Here is a 6,299-nt window from a genome sequence, read left to right as displayed (position 1 = left end):
CATGAATGAAATCGAGCAAAAACTCCAAGACTTTGAAAAAACTCAAAGTATCATCAGAGAGAATAAAACCTTTGAGTACACAGTTAAACTTCCAAGACCAGTGCACAAAAATCTCCCCCCCCCCAACAAGCATTCCGCAAATTGCAGAAATTGCAATTTGACATGTCATGAAAATTGTGATATAAGAGACGATAACCACAAATCAAAATGCAATGCAATGGGGTCAAACGGATATTGCAGTTACTGTCCTAGAAAATGACATTGGTCAAGACACACCAACTCACCATACATTTATACGATTGAACATGTCACAGAAGAAAGAATTTACGAGGAAATGAAGCAAAAATATACAGATGCAGGTGAGAAACTGCCATCACTTGAAACGGTTTAACTACATAAGACCAAAGAATTTGAAAAAAACCCACAGAAGCTGTAAGTGAAATGTTGAAGATAACAAGCATTTGCAACAACACTCTGGAAGAAATTTTATTTAGACCTAGTCCCTTATCGGCTACTGAGTATATAGATACTTTGATAACAAGCGAGGAAATGGAAAAGGAAGATCGATATGAGGAACGTGTGCAGTCGTTAATGGAAATTCAACGACAAGAAGATATTGATTCGAAAGCGACGCAGTTTACAATAAGTGCCAACATTACATTAACAGTAGTAAATAAAATAATTGAAGAGGGACAAGAGAGTTCATTGTCAAAAATTTGAAAGGATTCAGTGATTTTTAGAATATTAAGCTTTCAAGCAGTTAGCACGAAGGAAAATCGTAAACTGACTGCATGATTACTGTGTGTTTATGTCATAGGATAATCTAATATTCACAAGTGTTTAATGTGTTGATTCTTCCGGTGGACAGGTCTTTTTTTACATTATTTACATTTTATATTAGTTCGAGAGTCATATCTCTTTTTTAAAAGTACTTTTTCAAATAAATCATTTCGCGTATACAGTAAGGAATGAAACTTGTCACGATCACATTTTTGTAAATTTTCTGCCCTTGTGACCTGTTAAATCAGTTCTAACTTCAGCATATTACATAAACTGTATAAAACCTGATCTCCATTTGAATGGTAAAAATATTTTTCGGATTGAAAAATAGGTTTTAAATAGGCGATTTCCAAAATGTATATCCGGCTTAAGTTTTGATTTGTTTTCTTCAGAACAGACCAATCAAATGTTAGACACATTTAAAGTTATCCAGTAAGGGCATTAGGAAATGAATAATCTGATATTTTCAAGTGATATAAACAGTATGTATACTGTTTTGTACCATGCTGTTATGAACAAAGTTGAATGAATAGCGTGTAGTTCTAGAACGGATACGCCGGCTCTTCTTGTTACCATTCAAATATGGGAGTTAATGTATAAAGGAACAGAAAGATAAAAAATATATATTTTGATAGTGTGTATCCAAACACAAACACACATATCCACGCATGCACGTGCGAACGCACGCATGCATGCACACGCGCTCGTACGCACGCTCGTACGCACGCACGTGCGCACGCGCGCACGCGCGCACGCATGCACACTCGCACGTTCACTCACACATATAGCTGCAGTCACGCATGAACGCACGCACACAATCACGCACGCACGCATGTACGAGCGCACGCAAGCACAAACACACTACGCGCGCACACTAACACGCACGCACGAATTCACTTACACACGCTCTCATGCTCACACATATATTAACATAATTTTATATGGCATACTATAAATACTTTATAAAGTGTAACCAAAAATTATGATTACTTTGTATTGATTTTATTGTTTTGATTTGTTTCTAGGTGCATGTTGGCATGTATTGTTTATATTAGCGACAACATTTTCAAGCTATGTACATAATGATTATGTTAGTTTATTTATTTCAACAATCACCAAACAACAACAAAAATACTCACTTCGACATAATGTTGTTTATTGAGACCATTGATTTGCTTTAAGTGTTATTTAATTGAACATTTTACAACTCAAGATGTGTCAGTTTAAGTAAATCTCAAATCAATAACTCGATTTGTGAATAAACTAAGGTTAGGTCACTTATTTGATTTAAATAGAATACTTATAAGGTGTTTGCAACTTGGGAGCAATTTAATATTGAATGTATAAATCTGGTGATAGTAAGCATGTTTATGAAATACTGATTACCAGTTTTAAATCGACACTCTTTTCTGAGGGTGATGGTCTTATGAGTGCAAGTTATTTAACATAGTTTAATTATGTTTACAATATCGGTTTGTTTCGAGTCTTCATGTCACGTCGAAATACAACAATGCAACTGTTGGTTTGAAGTAACAAACCACACCATTTAAATAAATGAGCTTATTGATAAAGGTATTAATTCAAATCTTTATCATTCGCATGTTAAGTGGTGTTTAAAAATTAACCAAATTTTAAGAAATATAATTTGTATACAACTTCAATCAAAAATCTTTGTATCTAAGTGCAGAAATGCTACGGAATTACAATAATAGTAACTGTTGTGTGTGCATAACTGCTTGACACTATCCCGACAACATCGTCGTTTTGTGTGGAAAATCGTTGTTGTATTTTTGTATAAGGAAATAAATTTTAAAGTCACAATTATTTTAATATCTATTCATTTTGCAGATATATCATCAAATGGCCTAACGACAATTTTGATAAGATGATGCATTTTGCACACAAACAAATCATATTGTCGACTAAACATTCCATTTGAAATAAATGGAACGGTAATAGATTTTTTAAAAATGTTTAACATCGAAACAAAGAGATAAATACATTTTTGAACGTTTTAATCCTTGGCCTTCCCCACTCATGTTTGTATTACAGATTGATATAAACATGGCGCTAATTACTATTTCTTGTCACCGAACTTAAAATGTGCAAAGGTAAACAATGTAGTAACAAAACGTTTTCATGGGGATTAAAATATTGTTAAAATGATTCTATATCCTTATCTTTATTTTCTTAAAGAAAGGGCGAATGCAAATACAGCTGACCGAGGACAAATAACAGGGCCAATATGAAATAACCTAATTAATAAGTATTTTATTAATTAACTATTACCATTTCGGTTGAAAACATTCTTATAACTTACCTTTAGTTTACATTGAACCCTTATGTATCCCTTATTCATTCAGGGTGTCTGATTTTCTAGACTTGACTTTGTTGATTTTGACATACATCCTTAAAGTGACATTGTACATACTTATGAATAAAGCACTGTACATTGTAAGGAAGCATGTCTTTTCTTCCTAATTTCGTTAAGCGTTTGCCAAAACGTCATGTTTTACCCTCGTCGTCCATTTTGTCGGTGTACAAAATCAAAATATTCGTAAAATCCTCCAACGGGTTAAATACAACTGTAATATCAAACCTTACAAAGTCGTTTAATCATTCAATACGTTCAAGTATTCCAAATACGTTTATACGAAGCACAGAATTTTCAAAACAGTCGGAAAACGGAAAACAAAATGGCTACCTTTAAAAAAAATTCCATCATATTTCTCATATTAGGCGAGTTTCGACAGCCAATGAAAATGACCCATTTCTCAAATCCTATATTAGGCGAGTTTTGTAGCCAATTAAAATGGAGGAAACTCATATTAGTCGAGTTTTGTTGATATTGGCCGAGTTTGGTCGATATTAAGCGAGTTCTGGCATATATTGTCTTCAATTGTCTGGTATTGGTACCGCAATTGTATCTGTATCTCGTCAAATACGAAATAGTTAATTAATAATTTCTGGTATTTTGTTTAGGTGGTTTAATGCCTGGTGTACTATTATTATAATAATTTAAACATTTATATGATCCGATACCTTCTTTAAGTGTAAATATATTCTGCTATTTTAGTTGGGTTCATGATAATTAATTTTAGAGATATAACTGAACAAATGAAAGACCGATTGTAATACATGATTCATTTTTGAGTTCAGTTGTAGAAACATTAGTTGAAAGTAATATTAATGTTTGTATGTTAATGAAAGAAAAATATAAGAGCAATAACTTTGAGTGTGACTTAAGGTTAATGTTGTCGTTAGAAATATATTCCTAACGATCACTTCTTAACAGTTTAAATAATCATGGTCATTACACTTTTGTTAGCTGTAAATTGTAAAAGTATTAACTAGGCCGATTATTTCTGCTTCTGTTCTAGTAATAAGCAACTTTTCGGTCATCTTCAGTTAATTTAAATAAATCTCTGAATTTATAAAAGAAACAAAGTCTACAAATAGATCAGCTTTATTACGTTTGGTTTTGGCAATGATCTTTTTAAGTTATTCTTTCTATACTATATATCAACAATGAACCCTGGTTGATGCAAGTCCAAAACTCTGGGTCAATATTCGAAACTCTCCTTGAGACGTGTCCTAATTAAAGACGATTTTAAATTTTGTTCATTGGCAAATTAAAAGAAAAGAATACGTGTTTATACATAGAAGTATGTTTTTAGTGTCACATTGAATAAGCATGTTTTTATTTGACGACATATTTCTAAATCATATTAACCATTGTATTGACGAAACAACTTTCCATGCTTCAAATATTTATGCACATTTCTATACTCATGTTTTCAGCAATATTATAGTATCTTACTTACTTAGCGACGAGATACTGCTCCATGTACAGCCTGAACACCAGAAATTGGGTGAGTCGCTACTTGGACTGTTTAAACAAAGTCTGCAATGCGAAAATCCACACTAGGGTAGGCACCATTGGTTTAACTTGGGACGTAATAGGGTCACTGTTGTTCAGATTGCCTTTTTGCGGAGTCCTATATGTTTACTCAAAGCGATTTGAAGCGCACAATTCGCGGGGGACTCGGACCGGTTTCGTTCTCGTGCTGGGTTAATGTCAGGGGAATTTTGTCTTGGTTTAACCTGGGACGTAATTAGGTGGTTACTGGTTGTTTGCGTCGGCGCCTTGTTGTGGAACCCTTAACATGCATGTCTTAGGACAGTGATTATTCTAGCAAGGCAATGAATCATTTGTTGACCACCGAAAGAAGATGATGAAGTACAAGCCTAAACCTGCCAGCATCGATGCAAATTTCTGGACAATGTGTTTGTCGTCTTCAGTGGTGAAGCTTAGATGTTTTCAGGCGTTTGTGGTCTCGTCCGAGCCATCTCCTTCATTCGAGCCTTTCACAGTACGTAGATGTGACGCCAAAAGAATCGTTGTGCGATCATAATTGGAAGCTGGTAAAGTATAAAGATCCAGCATCTTCCAGGGTCAAAAATATCCTTTGAGCTAGTCACAAGATACAGAACCTATTCGGAGATTTCATTTGCATAAGCTCGGCACGTCAGCAGAGGCCAAAAAGGCGAACTGTAAGGTGTTTGTTCCAACTAAAGTCAACGCGTTCAACTTCATCCGCCGTAAGATATCGGGATTTACTCCCTGTATCCCTGTTTTTGTTCCTGCCTTCCCACAGACGCCTTCTTCCGACTTGAACCGGACGTCTTACCGCTACAGACGAGTTCTTCAGAGTATGTGGATGGAGGAGTTTGTCCACTGACTAAACTGTAGATGCGGTATGGCAGCTTGGTTGGAAGGTTTTCATTGGATGATCATTGGAAGTTGGTGGAAAGGTTTGAACAGGACTTATACATTTTCGGACCGTAAGCTATTTTTCGATATTTCTGAAACGGCTTCTAACTACTGTAAGAGGACACTTTTGAAGAAAAAACGAGTACCTGTATCGGATTTATACGACGATAAGTGTATTGCATATATAAGTGAGCAAATAAATGCATTAATAAATAAATAAATACATATTTATAAATAAATAAATATTATAGTTTAAATTATTATCATGTCCTTTCTAAATACAATGTATCGGCTAGTTGGATTACTCGAAATTTTCGTGCACGGTCCGCTTACAAACGTAAGATGACACGTTTTATTCCTGGTGGAGTATATTTGATAGTTTATTCAAGTCTCATCAATACGACATATATACATCACATAATAAATATACCTTAAAACATGCATTGCCACTCAGTGTATAAGTTATAAGAGACTCTAGCACACACAAAATACTATTATACATTACTTATACAACATCTGAAATCGATATACGTATATACACAACACAAAGTATTGCACACAAAGTATGTGGCATGTAAAATTGTGACATGTTTGAATTCAGAGTAGTTGTATTGCTTTGAAGTGTAGTATGATATGTAATGTCTCTTACCTATGCATGTTTCTGTCATTTCATTCGTTTCGTCATATCTCCCTTCTGTATGCATTTTATTGACAATTTTATATAAAATGACGCTTATTCAAAACT

The sequence above is a fragment of the Mya arenaria genome, chromosome 10 (genome assembly GCF_026914265.1).
Source record: "Mya arenaria isolate MELC-2E11 chromosome 10, ASM2691426v1".
In the NCBI taxonomy this organism is placed as follows: domain Eukaryota; kingdom Metazoa; phylum Mollusca; class Bivalvia; order Myida; family Myidae; genus Mya; species Mya arenaria.
This window is presented reverse-complemented; position numbering follows the sequence as displayed.